The 23,711-nt window shown below is 40.8% G+C and overlaps 1 protein-coding gene and 1 long non-coding RNA gene across 9 annotated transcripts in view; one reads left to right on the top strand and one right to left on the bottom strand.

Annotated features, from left to right (window-relative positions):
- The window catches only part of LOC142141202 (uncharacterized), a 56,760-nt gene extending 50,733 nt beyond the window's left edge, over positions 1–6,027 (top strand). For both annotated transcript variants that reach the window (XR_012688628.1, XR_012688629.1), the window contains exons 3-4: positions 5,638–5,718; positions 5,818–6,027. This is a non-coding gene — a long non-coding RNA (uncharacterized LOC142141202). The remainder of the gene's footprint in view (positions 1–5,637; positions 5,719–5,817) is intronic.
- The window catches only part of STAT6 (signal transducer and activator of transcription 6), a 331,337-nt gene that overhangs the window by 181,464 nt on the left and 126,162 nt on the right, over positions 1–23,711 (bottom strand). The gene's annotated exons all lie outside the window — the stretch shown is intronic.

The following is a 23,711-nucleotide window of genomic DNA, read 5'->3' as shown; positions in this document are numbered from 1 at the left end:
AGAGAGGAGCATCCTGGGAGAGACTGAGCTGTGTGACCAGTTCAGATAGGTGACCCTAGGCAGAAGGGCACTGGATGAGTGATCTGAGCAGAGAGAGCAGACAGTCTGCAGAGATATCAAAGCTCGGTGCAGTTCTGAACAGAACCTGCTGGAAGCCACAGTTTGAAGCTGTAGGAGGAGGTTTGCATGCATCTCTGAAGAAGGACTTTTTACAAGTCAGCCATTTTGGAGATAATCAAGTTCAGACCTGTGACACACTGGTGCAGATAAGTTACTGGTTATTTTTGTCTATCTGTTGTTGTTCAAGTGGGGTTTGGACTATATCTGGCCACAAGGGCTGAAGAGTTAGGGATAGATGGGTGGGCAGGTAAATATGCACCAAGTGTGTGTCTAATCAGCACTTGTGGAACTACAAGTCCCAGGATACAAATTAGAAAGGATTTTACAGTTGTTGCTAGAGGAGGGTCTGCATACTGTGACTGCTGTACCTCACTGCAAGTGATTTAAAGACCTCCAAAATCTGCAAACTGGACACATGATGTTTCCATGCCATGCTGCATACATACAGAAGGGCCCCAACTTGCAGTGCACTGCTCTATTTGTGTGGTGTGTTTGAATACTGCTGTGTGTGTTTGGCAGTACATTGTAGGGCTATAAGGCATACTTGCCAACTCTCCCGGAATGTCCGGGAGACTCCCGCATTTTGCGAGAGTCTCCCGGACTCCCGGGCGAGTGTGGCAATCTCCCGAATTCTGCCCACTTCACTAGGAAGTGCCCACTTCCTAGTGAAGTGGGCAGAATTAGATCCCAAACGCCGCGATTCCCGATGAATCGCGGCGTTTAGCCCCGCCCCCCGCTGTCAAATGACGCAATTTGCGTCATGACGTCACAGGGGGCGGGGCCGAAATGACGCGATTTTGGCCGCCCCGCCCCCTCACGCCCCCCTCCACTGGCTGGCTCCCGGAAGAGAGCTGAAGAAAGTAGGTAAGTATGCTATAAGGGAAAATATATAAATTCACCCTGCAAGATATTCACAGTATCAGGAGCAAGTAAGATATCTGATATATTTTTTCATGTGTATAAAGCTGTGACAGTTAATGGTTATATTGTTATATATTACTGTATTGTATTGTTTGCACTATTATTTCAAATTATACCAAAGTATATTTTTCTATAAAATTACAAAGCTGCATTTAGGATTTCCATTTAAATAAATGTGCCTGGCTGGCTTTTGCAGCACACATTTTGTCACAGAGTGTTAATACTGGGCAGGGGGTTTCCCGAATCTCCCCCTGGTGTATCTTTTGAACACCCCCCAGAAGAGAAAGCAGAGATTCGGGTGGAGGCACTGAAAACCAAGTACCAAGGTGAGAAGCATCTGCGTGGTTCAATATATATATATACCCTCACAACGCTTAATACACAAGGGGGTGTTACATATATATATATATATATATATATATATATATATATATATATATATATATATGTATAGATTTATAGATTTGTAATTGGGTTACAGGGTGAAATCAGATACTGGCCACAATCAATCTGATGTAGTTTTTTTATTAATGGACCAAAGACTCCATTTCTGGGGAGCCTGCAGGGTATGCAGAGCTGTGTTATTGTATATAAATATTGTATTATAGGATTAAAAAACCTCTACTTTTTTAATCCTATAATACAATATTTATATACAATAACACAGCTCTGCATACCCTGCAGGCTGCCCAGAAATGGAGTCTTTGGTCTTTTAATAAAACAATACATCATATTGTTGATTGTGGCCAGTATCATAAAATCTTTTATTATTTATCAATGGAGATTGCTTGAAATATCAAGCCCTACCGTGCCTCAGGGAAGCCAGGATGGGTGATGCTGGGTATTCAAGGGAGGAGCTGCTGCGCTCGCGCATGCGCAGCAGCTCCTTCTCGCGAACGTGAGTAATACAGCAGCCGCGGCGCTGTGACAGAAGCGTCGCGGCGGGGCTGTAATAGAAATTTTTTTTGCATGTTTAAAAACATGCTTTTGCCAGCTGCGATCCGCGGAGGGGAGGGGGGGGGGGGTTTCTGGAGACTCAGAAACCCCCCCCTGCGTGCGCCCCTGGTGTGCTTCTACTTTGGAGCATACTATAGAAGTTGAGAAAGTGGTAGCGTTGACATCACTTGAGTCTTGTCAAATGAGAAATGCCAGAGAAAAGGTTAAGTTAAACAGGGAGGATCATTTTCAATATTTTAATGGTGCGGGTGCCTTGTCATGGCAGAATGTAAGTCAAATGTAATAAAGTACTTAATAAAGTGCTTTTTACCTCTCTTTTTTTTCTTTTTAGTTTAGAAATTGTAACACAACAACTTTTTAAAGAAGCTGCTTAGAACCTTTCTGAAGGTATTAATTGTGGTTTGATATTGTTCTAGTAATTTGTTTTTTCCTATTACGCTCTTTTAGATCTGGTTTACTTATAGTCGGCACCAGGATGTTTCCTATTCCTGTTTGGATTAGGTTTGAAATAACTTTTTCTGTAATAAAGTACTTACCTTTAGTGATAAAAAATCTAGAGAAATTGGTTCCGTTTGGACAGTAGCAAAACTGGATTCAAAAGTCTCAATGCTCAGCAAAAACACCCACTGTGTCACGATCTGCTGCACAGCAGCATCTTCCATGGGAATGCTGTTTGCCTCCTGCAGCTCCTGTCTGCTAGAACTATGTTTTGGACTTTGCCATTATGTGTACCTGGTCTGCAGTGCCTCTTTACCACCAGCGGCAGATGTGAAAAACCAATGACTCTGTGATGTTCAGAGTGCTGGACCAACATGACTATGATTGCCACAAAAAAAATACAGAAAAATAAATTACAAAAAGGTAATAATAATGAAAAAAATGATTAATATGTTAAGAGACAAAACTGGGGGGGAAAAAGCAAGTTCCAGATACAGAAACGATGGTCAGATTTGAAGAACAAGGACAGTTAAAAAAATACAAACAAACATTAAAAAATGTCGGTATTAAAATTTGGTAGTAGTAAACAGTATAACCTCTTTATAGAAAGAAACATATGTGATCAACTATTTACATCAACACAGAAAAAGAAAAGTGAAGAAGCCACAGCCAATGTGGAAATAAAGGAGGAAATCACAGACATAAGCAATGTGGCAATAAAAGAGGAACCTTAAGAAGGTAAGTAACAATCTTCAAAAAGTAAAAACAACAGATTAACAGAAACACAGGTACACATAGGTAGTGGCAATTTCCATCAGGCCTGGACTCATCACAACAATTTAGAAATAGGTTGGATGCAGCATGGGCCATGTACGAGCAACATAACATAGAGCACATCTCTAATCCCGCCCTTTACTGGCAGGCGGTGAAAGCTGTGATAAGAGGGGAGATAATGTCCTACATCAATAAAGTTAAGGACCAGTCTGAGCTATATTTGCAATCTCAGAAAGATCTTGAAAAGGCTTTTAAAAGATGGAAGCGTGTGCCGAAACCAGCTAATAGGGCATATTATCAGGAGAAACAGGTACATTTTGATAATGTAGTTACGCAAATAGGGAACAAGCATAATAAAAGAGGCAGGTATCAATTTTATAGATATGGAAACAAAATGCGTCATCTGCTTTCTAACTTACTTCAAGGTGCTAAATACCCTACACATATTACTTCTCTATGTGATAGTTCTGGGGTAGTGAAACATTCAGGGAAAAACATAGTGACGATATTACATACATTTTACTAGTCGCTCTATGCACAGGAAGCGCCAATTTTAGAGTATAAACAAGATTTTTGGTTTTAGATTAAATTACCCCAACTAATGGATATACAAGTCTCTTCCTTGACAGACCAGAAGAAGAGGTAATACAAACTTTTTATAATACTATATTAATGGATAAAAACTCTGCTGCTTATTTTAATACGGCTATAAAAAAGGTATAAACCTAAACCAGGTAGAGATCTGAATTTACCCAGTTTGTATAGACTAATATCACTCTTGAATACTGACTATAAAATACTGACAAAGATTTTTGCAGAATGGTTTAAGGGAATTCTTCCCTCTATCATTCACCCAGATCAAACTGGTTTTATTTGGGGCCGAAATTCAGTCTCAAACATTAGAAAGGTCATTGCAGTACTTCAATCGGAATGGGAAGATAGGGGAGAAGACCCTACACTTTTGCTATCCCTAGATGCCGAAAAAGCTTTCGATATGGTGGGATGGGATCACCTGCACGAAACCCTTTCTAGATTTGGCATCTCGATACGATTTGTGGAGACCCTTAAGACAATATATATGGACCCACCCCTTGTCACAAATTGTATTGAATGGTCATGCCTCCCCACCTGTTCATATATACAGATGGACATGCCAGGGCTGCCCGTTGTCACCGCTCTTGTTTGCTCTGGCATTGGAGCCACTGGCTATAGCCCTTAGACAGAACCAAGCATTCTCGGGAATTACGGTAAGAAAGACAGAAATTAAGCTGTCTTTATTTGCAGATGACATGCTTCTCTTCATTTCCAGACCTGAATGTACTGTCCTGGTGATCCTTGATGTTATAGAAAGGTTTAGCTCTTTCACAGGGTACAAAATTAAATTCCACAAATCGGAGGTGCTGTACTTGGGTATCCTTCAGAAAAATGAAAGGGACCAGCATGACTTTGGAATATTTTGAGTAGTGAAAACTGCGCTGAAGTATTTAGAAATACAGGTGACCCCTTCCCCATCAAATTATATCAATATAATTATAACCCTATAATTAATAAGATTCAGACCCAGCTAAATAACTGGAAACATTTACGAGTGTCATTGATGGGAAGGATAATAATAATCAAAAACATAATTTTCATACCCTATGTTGATGCTCCTGGTAGCAGTCAGCAAGAGAGACATAGCAAAGTGTAATACTTTGTTTAGCCAATTTATATGGAAACATGAAAAAACATAAAATGGCTAGGAAGAAGTTGATACTGCCACAGAGCAAGGAAGCAAGACCTCCCGGATATCTGTCCTCCTGGAGAGATTTTGCACTATGCAAAAAATATAATGAAAGCCCTCAGCTCTGTAAGACTCCAAGAGGTTCATATTAGAACAGTTAATAGGGCATATATATCGCAGATACAGAGAAGGCATATAGTAACAACGGATTCGGGCATATGCCCTAAGTGTTGGCAATCTCAAGGCTCATTGATACACAACTTGTGGTCATGTCCAAAGATTACTAAATTTTGGAATAAACTGGTGGCATTTATAGACTTCACTTTTGAAATACAAGTATCTTTTCAATATGAGGTATTATTATTTGCGGTCTTTGATGCCTGGAAAGACCAGTTAAAAGATTTACAAATGATACCGCTGATTACAGTTATAGTTACACTGGCAAAGAAAGCCATCCTGAGTAAATGGACCTCCCATATAACTCCATCAGTAATAGAGGTAAAATCGGAGCTGATGGAAATTTTGTATTTCGATAGACGAGCCACCTTCCACATTGGATAAATATGTTATTTCTATGTGTTATGATGTAAATCTGTGCATTTCTATGTACAATAAAAAAAAGTTATTTAAAAAAAAAGTAAAAACATCAATGTTGTGTACCCTGAGCCTTTAGATGAATGTGTAAGATATATATTTCTTTACAGTTGGTTTGGACCATTATGACAGCTTACCTGAACAAACCCAAGAGGGACATCAGCACAAAGCCATTTAAAACAGTGTCAAAGGTGAGCAGATGGTAGTAGTCCAGGAGAGTGTTAAAAAGAAATGTTGTGTCCCGTTTAATCATTAAATTTAACTAATTTTCTATTCCGTTCCTCTTTTAGAACTTCAGAACTCTCGTCATTTCAGATGAAAGTTCAGAAGGAGAGAAAGAGGTCTCAAGCATCAATAGATCTCAGGCTTCTGGTAATGCAACAAGTGTGGCTGAAAAAATGTCAAAGCTGCAAGAATATCTCAACGCATTCAGTAGAAACATTAATGGTGTGGAAAAAAAAATCTGTTCAAATAAAAAAAAATAAGATTGATTTGTATCACATGTATGAGAAAATACTGCTGGAAGGCTCTAGCCAGCTCAAAAGTTAAATTCTCAACATAGTTCAACCATAGCGCAAACTAAACAAAACAACTCTTAAGCGCTTCTACTCCAGGGACCAAAATCAAAACTGTAAAAAAGAATGTAAAGAATTCAATGTCGCATCCTATTTAAGGAGTGCCAAACCTTAAAATTGATCAAACATACAAACATGATAAGAGGTGCACCAGAGAACTACAATGTATTACATTCAGAAAAAAACAGCATAAATATGGCGTACTAAACAATTTAGTAAAATACACATTTATTAAGAATATAAATAGAAACCAATGATGCCTATTACATAAAAAATTAGAATAGAAAATAATTATTATTATTAACAAGGATTGCTATCAAGTCCTAAATTGACAGTATAAATATTGCAAATATCTTAGTATAACCAGGTTACCCAGACTAGAGAAAATATCAAGTCAAAGGTATAAGGAGTGCACTTGTATCAGATTAAACACAGTTGCATGCATAAATGATTGAGTAAACTACTTTAAAAAGCGCTATGGTGAAAAATGAGTCTCTATTTAGAGTGAATGACCAGTTCACTCATTTCACATAGAATCTACAGCAGGCAAATGTATATTTGTGATTCATCAGTAGCTCTTATCCAACAATGTCTGAACTTTATAAAGATACCATGTATTTAGTATTCCTATTGACATTTAGTATCTGGAGCGATCTCACCTGATGTAGTGTGGTGTAGTTGTTAGCACAGCCTAAGCAAATTCCACATTCTGGATCCTCCTCGTAAGTATTCACGTTGTTCAAGCATACCTCTTATAAAATCAGATAAAGAGTCCTGTCTTCAGATGATCACATTGATGTAGTTTCCAAAGGTCTTTTTGTAAAACCTGGTATTGAATATAAGATATAGAATTGTCCTCTGATGCGTTTCGTCAGTGAGTGTCCATTTATATAGGCATTCCATTCTTATTAACATAAGACATCCGTGGTGCTAATCCATCCAGTGTTAAAGTTCATTAGATGATAACATATATGTTCTACTCACGTTTTTAGTTCATATATATTATTTATAAAACATTTTTTTATTATTGTCTATTTCATAGTTTTATAATTATGCACATCCTTAATGTTAGTTTAATACAAACAAAACAAAAAAAATAATAAAAAATAAACAAATAAAAACGGAAGGCTGACGATAGCGTTTACTCTCCTTCTGCTGAAATAATTCCATAACACCTGCTTCTCATCTATACCCATTACAAAATCAATAGGACTACATCTATCCTAAAAAACAGTTTAACTACCATGTGTCTTTATTGAAACATATTTAATCGTACCATAGTTGTCTAAAAAGATCCTTATTTTCCTTATTCTTTTCTTCAATACGAATCTTACATAATCAGGCAAAGCACATTTATTTTATGCCAAAATGATAAAACAAACAATTCATTAAAGACTGTATCTAAAATTAAACAAATAGGCTACTAAAACTTACATAACCTTTTAACAATAGAAAGTTAGAAACGTAAAAACCACAAAACTAACCTTCCCCAAGTCTTAAGCTGCTAAGCTACAGCTCAGTGTATGAGTTATATTATTGTAAAGAGATAAAGGAAAGGAAACACATGTTAGGCTTGCTCTTTATTAGATCTATAAATGTATATTTTAGAAATAGTGGTTAAAGCGAAGTGGGGGTATGGAAAATATAAGTTAATGGAGTATGATGGCTTGATTTTTTTTTTCAAGCACTAGTCCCATCTGTGCTTCATTACTACTTGTGTTTTATGGTGGCTGCATCCCTGGTGTTCCCATTCTTAGACTGTCTCTCCCTTCACACTTTCTTTTACCTTGGCCCCATTTTCTCTCCTGTCTCTCTTACATATCCCCAACATCATCTTCCCTGTTTCTTTTACACATTCCCCTGCAACATTATTGTCATGTACTGTCAAGCTGTTTAGGATCAGGATGGGCCTCAAAGCCTGCTTGGCACAGTCTACACCCTGAGAGATGCGGAGTCTAATGGAAGGAGAGGTATTCACCAGGGATCCCCGCAAGGATATATGGACGGGGCTGCTCTCCAACCACAGGTCACGGCGCTCTAGGGGGCGCAGAGCAGACTAAGAAGGAACCCAGAGACAATGAAGATGAGTAGCTATGCCAGACTGCAGGAGGATAAGTATAAAGGTCTTGGAGAGCAGCAGGAGAGTCAGGAGAATACAACAGAAACAATATGATGAGAGAAGCAGATGACCCATAGTCAGCAGACCATCCACAACTCTGAGAGGTATCTGTGCTGAGCAGCAATATACAGATGAGCTGAGATCCCTAAGAGCCAGTTACCCAAAGACAGGATCTATGATGCCTAATGCCTTGTAGAGATCCTTCAGGTAAACTGTGGAACACACTACAGCAGGCAAGAGCACTGAGATCCCAGATGGGTAGCGAAGGCTTGATTTAGGATCAATGATGAGGTGATATAATGCTGGCTTAACACGAACATGTACTGAGGAACAGAAGACACAGGAACAGTAGGGAGAGTGATAAACTATAGAGAACTGTGGGTAGAATAGCCCGGAGCAGGATCAATGATGAGATGCGATACTCAGCAGTATAATCACTGGCCTTGAATCAGAAAAGGTATGAGCAACAAGGACACGATGAGTAGAAGATGACTGATCGCTGAGATCCCTTGCGGGCTGGATAGCCTATAGACAGAACCGATGGTAAGGCACGAAGCACTGCGAGATATCCACTGATCTGATCATGGAATGGGTGACACCAGTTAGAACCAGAAGGGTGATGTACTGCACAGGACAGAGGCACAGATCCCCAAGAGGCTTGGAGCCTAGGGACAGGACCGATGGTAAGACGCAATGTACCGGCAATACAGCTGTTGATCACGATGATGATACAAGTGTCTCAGGAATCAGCAGGCAGGTATGCATGGAAGCGATCAGGAGTCAGAGTGCAAACAGGAAACAGAGAGAACTGTATCCATACAGGAAGGAAACCTGAAGATCTGACAATGGGAGATAGGAGGAAGCAGTTAAAATAGTGAACAGGCCGGTAATCAGCCAATGTGGATCCAGGAGAAGCTTGAAAAGTGCCAGGTCTGCACATTCACAACAGGGTAGGCGAGATGGCGATAGAGAGAGGAGGAACACCGTGCAGTCCGAGATGAGATGGTTGTCCAGGGCAATAGGCATGACAACCGTCCAACATGGAGTTAGAAAGGTGTGATGTGTGATACTCCATTCCTATAACTTCCAAACTCCTTCCACATACCCATGTTGAAGCCTTTGGTTATTAATAGGATTCATTCTGCACTTCCGAAGACTCTTAAAATTCAAACTCAATGAGGAGTTGAGTATGAATTAGACTGGATACTCAATTCATGGATTTGTCATGGTCATCTTCAGTTTCTTATCGTTTGGAGAGATTACGACCCGGAAGTACAAGCCTGGGTTAAAGCCACTGACTTACATGCTCCACGCTTGGTCCATAACTTCCATGCAAAATTTCCTTTGAAGCCCAAGAGGAGTCTAGGGTCCACCCACCAAAGGGGGTGTGCTGTGATGCACCAGACACTTATCCATTAGCTGTCTTTGTAAGCTGTCCCTGCGGTCTGCAGGCTCTGCTGGTTTCAGATCTCTCTGCAGTATGCTGCCCAGTTTGTCCCCACTCCAGAGATCCCTTCAAAACCAGTACATGGCTATTGCCATCTTGGATTCGGTCACCTTCTCTCTCAGCAAATCAAAGTGCTGCTCCAGCTCAGCTGACCACAGCCTCCAAGCATATCATAGGAGTCGCAGAGTTCCCTCCAAAACCAGTGCCTGAGCGCCACCATCTTCAAATCCAATTATCTGATCCCTCTTAGCCAATCAGAGTGCTGCTTCACCACAGCTGACCAATCAGGTGATAACAGTTAGTATAAAAGGACTTCCTGGAACCATAACCTGTTGCCAGTGTAATACTGATTATTCAGACGCCAACCTGGTTTCCTGCAGTCTGCAGTCTTTACAGCTATTCCTGCTCAGACAGTGCAGTCTGCAATCTGCTTCTAGTCCGGTCCAGCATGTGAAAGAAAATTTCTGGATCAATAGCTTAACAGTGAAGCCCCTGCAATACACCCTGAGAGCTCTTGTGACAGTCTGGAGAGATCAACGTTTGGCCACTGTAGCTGAAGAGAGATCTGGGAAGAGTTGGAGGTGTAGGAGAGTCTTCAGCCGCCCTAGCCGCATGCAAGATTCATTCCTTAATATGGATGAAGTGCAGTCTCAGAAGAATGTCCCTGAGAACAGTGTCTAGAGTGGCCCTCGGTTTAAGGACCCTGTGACTATAACCAAGTAGCAGCTCCTGATCTGTGATGGCTGTAAAAATTTTGTGGAACAGATCACTTGTGAAGGAGGGAAGGTCCACTTTGGTAACACTTTATGGGATCTCTGGATTTTGTTAATATTCCATCTGGACTGATTCTCTAGATCTGCAATCTTATTTTGTAAAGAACCGAGTTTGGTCTCTTATTCATGAGCCATGATGATATCTTTGCTACCATCTCCTCCATTTTGTCTTCCATATGACCAGTTCTATCCCTCAATTCTGCCACTTCCGACTGGATCTCTTTCAGTGAAGAATGCATGTCAGAAAGCAAGTCAGCTCTGAAAGTGATAAGCAGCTGTTACATTGTTTTAAGGGTAACAGGAGTGTCCAGGTCTAAGTAAGGTAGCAAGTCCTTTGGGGCAGCGGGTAAATCTCAGAAAGGGACGTGTAAGGATGTCCTTGACAAGTCCGCATTCTTGGAAGAGATTGGAGCGGTCACAGATAGTTTTGGTTTGAAGAATTGTACTGGTGAAGTAAGTTTGCTCAGTTTAAGATTTTTAGGGCCTATAATGGTTCATCTAGCTGCCTATCAAATATAAACCATACCTGGGACATCGGGCAGTTAAGTGGGATCTGCTGGTGAGTTTGTCCGGAGGGCTCAGTCATTACAGCTACATAGTGTGTCGAATAGTAACAAGCTTTTAAAGACTGGAGGAGCCTGAAGTCAGCCGAGGGTACCGTGAAAACTGAGGGCTCAATTGTCTGTAACTATCCTTTCCAACTACAGTACAATAGTTTACAGAAATTTTGATGACATCACACTTGTCTGTGGGTCATTATTAACATTGGAGAGCTGTGCATGGAAACTTATCACTATCAACTATTCTATTTCGGGGACCTATCAATTTACAACATTTTATCATTCTGTGCTCATTTTTGTGACTGAACATTGGTCTCAGCACATGTGTTGGCTGCTAGAATTACATGATTAAGGATTCCTGTGGATTGTTCATTTTCATTATAGCAGGTGCGAGAACAGATCTTGTACTGCACTTTATCTAACCGAGGATTTGGTTATTATATTAGCTGTTTTAAATTATCTACAGCTGTATTGAACTGTGTTCAAAGATTACAGTATATACAATCTGATTCTATGTTTGACATTGTTTTAAATACAGCAATGCTTTCTTACATCCATCTGTATATGTCTGATAACATATGAATTGACTGATATTTTATATCTATTTGTTTATGACTTGTTTTTATATGGATTAAATTTATAGTCGATTTATCTGGTGATCTCCTACGCTAGCCCGGCGCTTCCATCCCTTATTCTACATCTGCAGATATAAGGAGACATAAGTTGCAGATATGCAACATCTTGATGCAGATGTATGTATATTATCAAAAAGCAGACATACAGTGCATCTAACTTTAAATGAGCCCTTTTGTGAACTGGGCACCAATTGATAAGGAACTACACAGTACGTGGCCATGTAACGATCTGCTTCCGCCTGTACTGCAGCATTGCCTAAGGATGCTGCTTTGTCTCTGCAGCTCCTGTCTCCTGGACTTTTTTGGACTTGGTATTATTTGTATTATCCTTGCAGTATCTCTGACGCTCCAGAGGTGCTGCTATTGTACCCTTGTGTCTTCCCTCACTAACAGGGGCTAACCTTCTGCTTCTGTTAATTGCTGCACCTGTTATCTGCCTATTTATGCCTGCTTTCCTCAGTTCACCTTTGCTGGTCATTGATGTTGTTGTCATTGTTGCTATTACTCCTGTTTCCTTGGACTACTGCAGGCTGCTAGCTGTCATCCCTGCCCTGTTTCTTGTTTCATCTCACTCATCTAGTTCACCTGTACCTGCCTTATTCTCTGTTCTTTAACCCACTTCCATCCATACCCAGAGATCCGTTGTTCAGTCTCAGCTATATCTGGTTTGTACCTTTCCTGCACGATTCTGGACTTTGTTTTCTCAATAAACTGTTATGTTTTCACCATACTCCGGCCTCCATAGCTGTCATTTCCAGCCTTTAGCACAGAAGTGTGACATGCCAATTGCAGCGTGAGAACATTTCACACTAGACAAAAAAAATACCTAAATAGAACATAGGTGTTCTTCTCTGCTGCTGGATAGGCTCAGTGTTCCAGTATATCTCATAAGACAAATTGTACAGTTTAAATTGACATTCCTGAAAAATATCACACTCACATAAGTGTAGACAACAAAGGTTTTGGAGAATCTCATAGACCGTCTCCATTGAAACTTTTCCAATGCTTTGAAATTCCAATGATTGATAAATGCAGTGGTATCACTTGCTAGAAAGCCTAGGATAGCATCAGGATAATTGTATGCAATGTAGGAGGAAACTTACTCCTCATTTTGCATGGGTCGCAGGGTCAGGCTGGGCCAGGGGCTATCGGCCCCCCAGTATGGTAATATTTTGGGCTGGCCCACAGTTCATGGTTTCAGCTGGCGTTGGTGAGACAGGCAGAGGATGTTCCCTGGCATTTCTGATTGTACAGTCATGGCCAAAAGTTTTGAGAATAACACAAATATTATTTTTTACAAAGTCTGCTGCCTCAGTTTTTATGATGGCAATTTGCATATACTCCAGAATATCATGAAGAGTGATCAGATGAATTGCAATTAATTTCAAAGTCCCTCTTTGCTATGACAATGAACTTTATCCCAAAAACAACATTTCTACTGCATTTCAGCCTTGCCACAAAAGGACCAGCTGACATCTGGTCAGTGATTCTCTCGTCAACACAGGTGAGAGTGTTGACGAGGACAAGGCTGGAGATCACTTTGCCATGCTGATTGAGTTAGAATAACAGACTGGAACTTTTCACAGGAGGGTGGTACTTAAAATCATTGTACTTCTTCTGTTAACCATGGTTACCGGCAAGGAAACACGTGCAGTCATCACTGCTTTGTACAAAAAGGGCTTCACATGCAAGGATATTGCTGCTAGTAAGATTGCATCTAAATCAACCATTTATCGAATCATCTAGAAGGCCTCAGGGCGCCCAAGTGTCATGCGTCGTCCCTGTGTCGCGTCCTCCGCACAGGGATGGACGCTTGTCTTTGCCCATAGACGGCCGGTTGCTAGGCAACCGGTCGTCACTTCCGGATCCCGGCAACCGCACGTCCCTTTGCTTAGCAACGGGACGCGATCCACGGTATCCGGCGGTGGTGTTCAGCGTCACCACCGCCGTAGGTAGTCCTGCCCCCTTCTCCTCCTATAAAGTTCAGACTCTGGCACCTAATGAGTGCCAGAGTATTAGGTCTCACCCTAGCTCCAGCATTCCTGTGTATTTCCTCCTGTGACTCCTGTGTATTACCCGGCTTGTTCCTGACTACCCCTATTCTGTGCTCCCTGTGAATTGACCTCGGCTTTGATTGACCATTCTCTCCTGCGCTCCTGATACCTGACCCGGCTAGCCCCTGACTACGGATTTGGATTCTCCCTGTGGCATCTAATGATTTCTCGGTTCTGACCCAGCCTGCCTGACACCGCTTCCATCCTATCGCTTCACTGGTTGCTCCCTCTGAGGACCGCGACCTGCGTGTCTCCCGCAGCTAAGACCATACTTCCTTGCGAGGGTTCCTGGTGAAGACCTGGGACACGCAAGCACCAGGACCGTCTCCTAAAGTTGATTCAGCTGCGGAATCGGGGCACAACCAGTGCAGACCTTGCTCAGGAATAGCAGCAGGCAGGTGTGAGTGCATCTGCACGCACAGTGACCTGAAGACGTTTGGAGGATGGCTTGGTGTTAAGAAGGCCAGCAAAGAAGCCACTTCTCTCCAGGAACAGATCAGGGACAGACTGATATTCTGCAAAAGGTACAGGGATTGGACTGCTGAGGACTGGGGTAAAGTCATTTTCTCTGATGAATCCCCTTTCAGATTGTTTGGGGCATCTGGAAAAACATTTGTCCGGAGAAGGAAAGGTAAGAGCGACCATCAATCCTGTGTGATGCCAACAGTAGAGCATCCTGAGACCATTCATGTGTGGGGTTGCTTCTCAGCCAAGGGAGTGGGTTCACTCATTATTTTCCCTAAGAACACAGCCATGAATAAAGAATGGTACCAAAACATCCTCCAAGAGCAACTTCTCCCAACCATGCAAGAACAGTTTGGTGACTAACAATGCCTTTTCCAGCATGATGGAGCACCTTGCCTTAAGGAAAAAGTGATAACTAAGTGGCTCGGGATTAAAACATCAAAATTTTGGGTCCATGGCCAGGAAACACCCCAGACTTTAATCCTATTGTGAACTTGTGGTCAATCCTCAAGAGGCGGGTGGACAAACTAAAACCCTCAAATTCTAACAAACTCCAAGGGGTAAATGTATGAACCTCCGGATTCTTCAACTCCGGCGAGTTCAGCGTCTTCAGCGCTTAAATTTAAAGCGGCGCTGCCTTGTAAAGGGAGACTTCTCTTTACAAGGCAGCGCCGCTTTAAATTTAAGCACTGAAGACGCTGAACTCGCCGGAGTTGAAGAATCCGGAGGTTCATACATTTACCCCCAAGTATTGATTAGGCAAGAATGAGCGGCCATCCATTAGTATGTGGCCCAGAAGTTGATTGACAGCATGCCAGGGCATATTGCAGAGGTCTTCAAAAAGAAGGGTCAACACTGCAATTATTGACTCTTTGAATAAACTTAATGTAATTGTCAATAAAAGCCTTTGACACTTTTGAAATGCTTGTAATTTTACTTCATTATACCATAGCAACATCTGACAAAAAGGTCTAAAAACACTGAAGCAGCAAACCTTGTGAAAACCAATACTTGTGTCATTCTCAAAACTTGCCTCTCTGACAGCTGTGGCAATGTACTGTTGCTGGGTATGCTGTATACTAGCACACTCATTGGTGGATGCTGCTCGCAATTCACCAATCAGAGTGTCAAGAGGTTCCCTCACACTGATTGGGAGATGTGATGAGATTGTGACCTATCCGCCAATTAGAGAGCAGGGAGCTGTTTACTGGGTATAATAGTGTCCCAGAATAGCCCATCCTGTTCTCCTGTACATACCTAATGATTGTCAGGGCATTCTGACACTTGTACACTAGCCTGCCTTGTTAATCCACATTCCGCCGCTATAAGTGTAGATAAGTGCAGATGAGAAATGCATCTATGTTTGCATGCCCCTATGAGTTGGATGTACATCCAACTCTACAGAAGGCCCGCACTATATTTGAACAATACCAATTACTGCTTTGCTTCAGATATACTTCAACCATAGATTACACTGCCTACCACCTTCTCCATACAGCAGTCTGTCACGTCGACACCTCACACAACACAGCTGTGTGACAGCTTTCCTTTCTCTCATAAAAAGAGAAAAATATACAGGTAAATAAAAATGAAAATCTACCAAAATATATTAAAAGAAAATTCTTATAACATTCATCAAATATATTGATTACACAGGTCTGCAACCAAAAAGTTGTTTTCAGAATTTTATCTGATTCTTATGTTTTTTGGTGCGCTGAATTCGAAAATGACCACTGTTTTTTACTGGGACGTCAGGCTTTTTTCACAATCGAAATGTGCCTTGGTCAAACAGGTAACTGGAAATCGCTAAATTTCAAATGCATCATACTTGGGGAAAAAAACTGGACATGGAAAAACAAATTTATTTTCACTGCCAGTGCTCCCAAAAAACATGAAAATACATGTTTATTGGTCCTGATGGTGATCACTGCATTGTTGAGTGTGCTTGCTAGGGCTTGCCCGGACATGTTCTTTCATGCATTAACTTGTTCTCTGATTCCTCCACAATCTTGTATTTCATTTCAGTCGTCATCCTGCTATTGTCTGTGTGGTTCAAAATTAGTGCAATGCCTCCAAGAAAGTGTGTAAATTCACCTGACAGTTTCTGTTTCATATGTGGAGAGTTCATGGTGAAAAAGCAGCAGTTGAATATTACGGATATTGAATATTACGGATTTTGTTAAGAAAGTTTATTTTGTTTATTTTAAATTAAAACTTGGTGACCAAGATAAAGTTTGGGCTCCTCATAAAGTATGTAAGCGGTGCGTCGAAGATCTTCGTAATTGGTCAAAAGGCAAGATAAAAGCTTTTCAATTTGGAATTCCTATGATGTGGCGCGAGCAAAACAATCATAGTGATGATTGCTATTTCTGTTCCTGTGATGTGAAGGGGTACAATTCAAAGTGGAAGTGCACCATCACGTATCTCAATCTTCCTTCTGCTATTCGTCCCATTCCCATGGTCCAGACGTCCCTGTGCCCGACCCTCCTACAAACTTGGATGAAGTCAATTGGCCTGACGAGAATGGAACTGTACCTCAGCCTGAAGATGGATCAAGTTCTTCAGATGTTGAAGTTGACAAACCAAAACTTTTCTCGCAAGAGGAACTCAGTGATTTGGTGAGAGACCTAGATCTACCTAAGCAATCTGCTGAATTACTTGGTTCTAGACTTAAAAGCAAAAATTTGTTGATGGAAGGTACATCTTTTGCATGGTACAGACATTGGGAAAAAGACTTTCTTACTTTTTTTCATGAGGGAAATTTGGTGTTTTGCTCTAATTTAGAAGGGTTGATGGCTCAGTTCCAAATTCAGTATGATTCTTCTGAATGGAGGCTTTTCATTGACTCTTCCAAAAGAAGCTTAAAAGCAGTTTTACTTCACAATGGTGTCCGTTATGCGTCCATTCCTGTTGCTCATTCGGTGTACTTGAAGAAGACTTATGTGAACTTGGAATTGCTACTCAAGAAAGTGGGTTATCAAAACCAAAACTGGTTGGTATGTGGGCATTTAAAAGTATTGTGTATGCTGCTGGGACATGTCAAAGTCGTATAATTGGATGAACGAAAGTATATTGGTTAATATTGTTTTGCCGTGCGATTGCGATCCGTTCGCCACGTAACACAGATCCGTACACCACGTAAAACGTGGCATGGTGCGATCGCACAGTAAAATACGCACGCACACACTCGCATTACAACATTTAATTATTTATATAATTCATATTCATATTGGTTCCGTTACACTGTTATTTATGAGCAGATAGTATTTGGTTTATTATTAGTCTATATATATTATGATTATATCATCATCATCATCATCATTTATTTATATAGCGCCAGTAATTCCGCAGCGCTGTACAGAGAACTCATTCACATCAGTCCCTGCCCCATTGGAGCTTACAGTCTAAATTCCCTAATATAGACACACACTCACACACAGACACAGAGGGATGCAGACAGACAGAGAGACAGAAAGGAAGAGACTAGGGTCAATTCAGATAGCAGTCGATTAACCTACCAATATGTTTTTGGAGTGTGGGAGGAAACCTGAGCACCCGGAGGAAACCCACGCAATCACAGGGAGAACATACAAACTCCACACAGATTAGGCCATGGTCGGGAATCGAACTCATGACCCCAGTGCTGTGAGGCAGAAGTGCTAACCACTAGGCCACTGTGCTGCACTAATATGTACACTTCAGTGATATTCAAGGTTCAGGTTATAGGAAAGGTATCATGCCTAGTATCATATTAAACCCTATTCATCAGCAGCTGTCTGGTGCAGTCGGCGAAGAGATCGCACATTGCATACTTTAGTTATTGATATTAGGGAATAAATCTTTGTATGATGTTGGCTATGAAATGCTAATTGTAACTGGAGCATTGGCGGGAGGAAAGGAGCTCATCCCCTGGAGAGATGACCCCCACCTTTGGATTCCTTCGATTGAATCAGCCTATGACCTGTTTAGCCTGGACCCATCTGATGTCTGGACCTATAGAAGCAAGCCACGTCATTTGCATTGTTCTCTGTAACACTAAATGTGTATATATGATCATAGCTGTGCACCCAGACTTCAGTCTTCACTGATCACAGTATTCTAACAGATATACTGTCCACTGGGTCCCGTGGGTGCGCAGCGAGCGCATGCGATTGCAGCGGTATGTATTTATCGTTTGGTATTGGCTATACTGTTGTCACACTTCTGGTATCACAAACGGAACCCAATAGCCAGGTAGTTCTGAATTCAAAAGGATTTATTTTGGTATACAAATAAATCTCCAGTGTCCAACAAATAAAGTCCAAAGTCACAAGAGTATAAAGGTCTGGTGGAAGTATCAAGTACTTGTAGTCCAAATCACAAGGAGGCAAGGTTCTGTGGAAGCATCTGGTTCAGATACAAACACAATACTCGTGCAAAGGCTTCATAACAGGAAGTGCCTTTTCTAGGCCCAAACAGGAAATGGGATCCAAGATGGAATCTTCATGAGACAGTCCCGGCCATCTTGGATAAAAGCTATTGTAAGGGCAAGTTCATAACAGAGATCCAAGATGGAAACTTCATGAGGCAATCACGGCCATCTTGAATGAGGGCAAAACTAAGGGCAAGTACATAACAGGATGCCCCCTTCTCAACGACTTCCTCTGGACGACTTAGGACCAGGCTTCCCAGGATGCTGTCGATGAAATGCTTTTACCAAAAGTGGGGCATGAACATCCTTTGCAGATTGCCAAGAGTCATCTTCTGGCCCATATCCCTGCCAAGTAGCAGATACTGTAATTGGTTTCGAAACATACGAGAGTCCAGGATCTTTTCGACTATAAATTCCTCATGCTCATCAACTTGAATTGGCTCAGGAGGAGGCAAAGAGCGACCAGGAAATGGATTCTTAACTGAAGGTTTTAGTAATGATACATGAAAAACAGGATGTACCTTCATGGAATCAGGAAGATCCAATCGAAAAGCCACTGAACTAATCTGTGCAATGATCTTATATGGACCAATAAACTTACTTCCCAACTTAGCAGATGGTACCTTCATGATTAAATGTCTAGTTGACAACCCTACTTCATCACCAATACTAAAAGTTGGAGCAGCCCTTCGTGATTTGTCAGCATCACGTTTATATCTTTCTTGAGCAGTTTTCAAAGTCTCTTTTAATAATTCAAGATTATTTTGCATAATAATCAGTCTATCTTCCACAGCAGGAATTGGAGAGTCACAAGGTAGACTGGGACAAATATTTGGATGATATCCTAGATTAGCATAGAAAGGGCTAAATCTTGTAGATGAATGTTGAGAATTATTGTATGCAAACTCAGCCATGGGGAGGATATCAACCCAATCATCCTGTAGGTGACAAATATAACATCTGAGGTATTGCTCAAGTGTTTGGTTTGTTCGCTCCGTTTGTCCATTTGACTGTGGATGAAATGCAGTGGACAAGTTCACCACAATGCCAAGGGATTTGCAAAACTGTTTCTAAAATCGTGATGTGAATTGAACGCCTCGGTCTGACACCACATCATTAGGAACGCCATGCAAACGAAAAACTTCTTTTATAAGTAAGTCGGCTGTTTCTTTTGCTGTAGGAGTACCCTGGCAGGGTATAAAGTGAGCCATCTTTGTCAGTCTGTCAATTACCACAAAGATAGTGGTCATATTCTTAGATTTAGGAAGCTCTACAATAAAGTCCAGGGAAATGGAATCCCATGGATGTGTAGGTATTGGCAAAGGTTGTAGTAGTCCAAAAGTAGAAGCACGAGGAGTCTTAAATCTGGCACACGTTGTACAAGAGGATACATATTTTGCTACATCTTCCTTATAGTTGGGCCACCAGAATGAAGGGCTTAACAGTTCTTGAGTTTTCTGAAGTCCTTTATGGCCTGCTAATTTAGAGTCATGGAATAGTTGCATGACCTTTAACCGTGCTTTTTCTGGAACGTATAGTTGATGTGCCATATGCCAGACTCTGTTGTCATAAGATAATTTAACATTTTTTGGAGGATTCATGAGGGTAGAATCCATATCATATCCATTCTTGATCTCTGTTAATAACTCCATTGTACAAATAACTCCCAAAAAATTTGAATCAGGAATTATTGTTTGAACAGGCTTTACCTGTTGAGGATTCTCCGCATAGGCTCTTGAGAGGGCATCAGCTTTTCCATTCTTCGATCCAGGTCTATAGGAAATTAGGTAATCAAAACGGCTTAAAAAGAGAGCCCATCGAGCTTGTCGGGGAGATAATCTTTTTACTGATTTAAGGAATTCCAAATTCCGGTGATCGGTGAGGACTATCACTTGATGCTTTGCACCTTCTAAAAGATGTCTCCATTCTGAAAAAGCAGCTATAATGGCAAGAAGTTCTTTATTTCCCACAACATAGTTTCTTTCAGGAGCAGTCATTTGCCTTGAATAAAAAGCACAGGGGTGAAGTAACATTTTTTCTCCTACTCTTTGTGAAATTACTGCTACTATAGCTGAATCCGATGCATCAGTTTCCAAAACAAATGGGAGTGTAGGATCAGGATGAATTAATATAGGAGCTGACGTGAACTTCATTTTCAAAATGGAAAAAGCTTTATCAGCTGCTGGTGACCACTGAAAGGAGGAAACCTTTTTTGTGAGCTGAGTAATGGGGGCAGCAATTCCAGAAAAGTCCTTTATAAAACGTTGATAGAAATTAGCAAAGCCCATAAATCGTTGCACATCTTTGACGTTTTTAGGTATGGGCCAATCTACCACAGCATGCACTTTACAGGGATCCATACACAGTTCTTGAGGGGATATAATGTAACCCAAAAATTTTATTTGAGCACAATGGAATTCGCATTTCTCCAACTTGATGTATAATTGGTTTATACGTAGCCGTTGTAAAATAATTTGAACATGTTCTTGATGTTCTGGTAAAGAATTAGAAAAGATAAGGATATCATCAAGATATACAATAATGAACAGATCAAGCAAATCTCGAAAGACATCATTTATAAAATGTTGGAAAGTAGCAGGGGCATTACATAACCCGAACGGCATCACAAGGTACTCATAATGTCCATATTTTGTTTGAAAATCCGTTTTCCATTCATCACCTGGTCGAATGCGTATTAGGTTGTACGCTCCTCTTAAATCGAGCTTTGTGAAAATACTTGCTGTCTGCAGTCTTTCCAATAATTCTGGGATGAGAGGAAGTGGATGTCTGTTCTTTATAGTAACTTTATTTAATTCTCTATAATCAATGCATGGCCGCAAAGATCCATCTTTATTTTTTACAAAAAAAATAGGAGCCCCTGCTGGAGATTTTGAAGGACGTATAAAACCTGTAGTTTCATTTTCCTCCAGGTAAGTCTTTAGTGTCTTTAATTTAGGATCAGCTAATGAATAAATCCGACCAAAAGGAATACCAGCCCCAGGTAATAGATCAATGGGACAATCATATGGTCGATGGGGTGGTAATTTGTTAGCATTTTGTTTGTTACAGATATCTGCAAAATCCTGATATTGAACAGGCAATTGTTCCTCCACAGAAGAGGGGGACACTGAGATCTGATTCTCTTCTTGTGCAAGCGGGACCATACTGTTAGGATCTTGAAACGTTAGGGTTTGAGACTCCCAGTTAATGGCTGGGTTATTGTTATTGAACCAATGGAGACCCAAAATTATGGGAAAATTTGGAGAAGAGATGAGAAAAAAAGTGAGTTCCTCCTTATGATTGGGTTCTATCATCAGGAACATAAGTTCTGTCTCATGTGTGATGGGACCAGAATTCAGAGGGGACCCATCAACTGTCTCCATCAATACAGGGGTCTTTCTTTCTTGAAATACTATATGGTTTTGTTTAGCAAAATCTATATCCATGAAATTACCATTGGCTCCTGAATCCAGCATTGCCATGGTTGAAATAAGTTGAGAGTTTATCTCAAGTTGTAGTGGTATTGAAAAATGATTCTTTATTCTTCTGTTCTCTCTCTCAAATGTAGACCGTGAAAAGATTTGAGGAATAATAGCATTCAGTTGATGTGAGCAGCATGAAATAATAGATTCCTGGTTAGAGTCTTTAGGTTCCATCAATGTAGCAACTGTCTTGTGAGGTCGTTGAGAACAATTAGAAACATAATGTCCAGATTTACCACAATACAAACAGAGATTTTCTTGTCGTCGTTGATCTCTTCTTTTAATAGAAATCTGTTTGCGAATGGTATCTATTTGCATTGGCTCAGACTCCTCAATTTGTTGTGTTGCAGGAGTTCCAGAGTAATTTGATATTGCTGGTTCTGGATAATTAGGACGAGTCCACATGGAACCCCATCTATCTTGTTTCCTCTCCATTTGACGAGCATCAATATGAATACAATGTTTAACAAAGGCTTCAAATTCAGTGGGTGCATCAGCTCTAGATAATTCATCTTTAATTAACTCAGATAACCCCTTTCGATAAACAGACAGCTTAGCTGCCAAATTCCAATCAGTGTCCAAAATCCATCTTCGGAAATCAGAGGTGTATTCAGCCACTGAACGTCTTCCCTGACGCATTTTTAATAAAACTGACTCAGCAGTAGCACTTCGATTTGGATCATCAAATATCTGGTTCATTGCATCCATAAAATTAGAAAGATCTTGTAATATGGGACTTTTTGCTTCTATCAAAGGAGAAGCCCATGCCAAGGCATCATCTTTCAACAATAAAAGAATACAACGTACTTTCTGTACATCAGTCAAAAAATAAGTAGGATGTAAATCAAAATGCATATTACATTGATTAATAAAACCTCTGTATTTTTTACGATCACCTGAGAATCGAGCCGGAGGTAGTGGGGGTGTGGGCTGATGTTCTGCAGCTGAAGGTGCTACAGCATTAACTTCTTGAAACCGCACCTGTAGTTCTGTAATAACTCCATTTTGTAGCGCTATTTGATCTTTGAGTTCATGAACATTTATTTGCAACTCAGTTACGTGTTGATTTTGCAGTTGAAGATTATTTGTACACTGGGTCTCCAGTTCTTGAAATTTTGCATGAAATTCCTGTAGTTGTCTTGAAGCAGAATGCATGTGGAAACTCAGATCTGAAAGTCGCTGTAAAGCAGATGGTTCTGACCCGGCGGGCTCCGTCATTTTGGGCACGAGTATCCTGTCACACTTCTGGCATCACAAACGGAACCCAATAGCCAGGTAGTTCTGAATTCAAAAGGATTTATTTTGGTATACAAATAAATCTCCAGTGTCCAACAAATAAATTCCAAAGTCACAAGAGTATAAAGGTCTAATGGAAGTATCAAGTACTTGTAGTTCAAATCACAAGGAGGCAAGGTTCTGTGGAAGCATCTGGTTCAGATACAAACACAATACTCGTGCAAAGGCTTCATAACAGGAAGTGCCTTTTCTAGGCCCAAACAGGAAATGGGATCCAAGATGGAATCTTCATGAGACAGTCCCGGCCATCTTGGATAAGGGCTATTGTAAGGGCAAGTTCATAACAGAGATCCAAGATGGAAACTTCATGAGGCAATCACGGCCATCTTGAATGAGGGCAAAACTAAGGGCAAGTACATAACAACTG

This window comes from Mixophyes fleayi, chromosome 2 (genome assembly GCF_038048845.1).
Source record: "Mixophyes fleayi isolate aMixFle1 chromosome 2, aMixFle1.hap1, whole genome shotgun sequence".
Taxonomy (NCBI): Eukaryota; Metazoa; Chordata; class Amphibia; order Anura; family Limnodynastidae; genus Mixophyes; species Mixophyes fleayi.
Note: the sequence above shows the minus strand (reverse complement) of the source record. Positions and strands in the feature narration are given on the sequence as shown.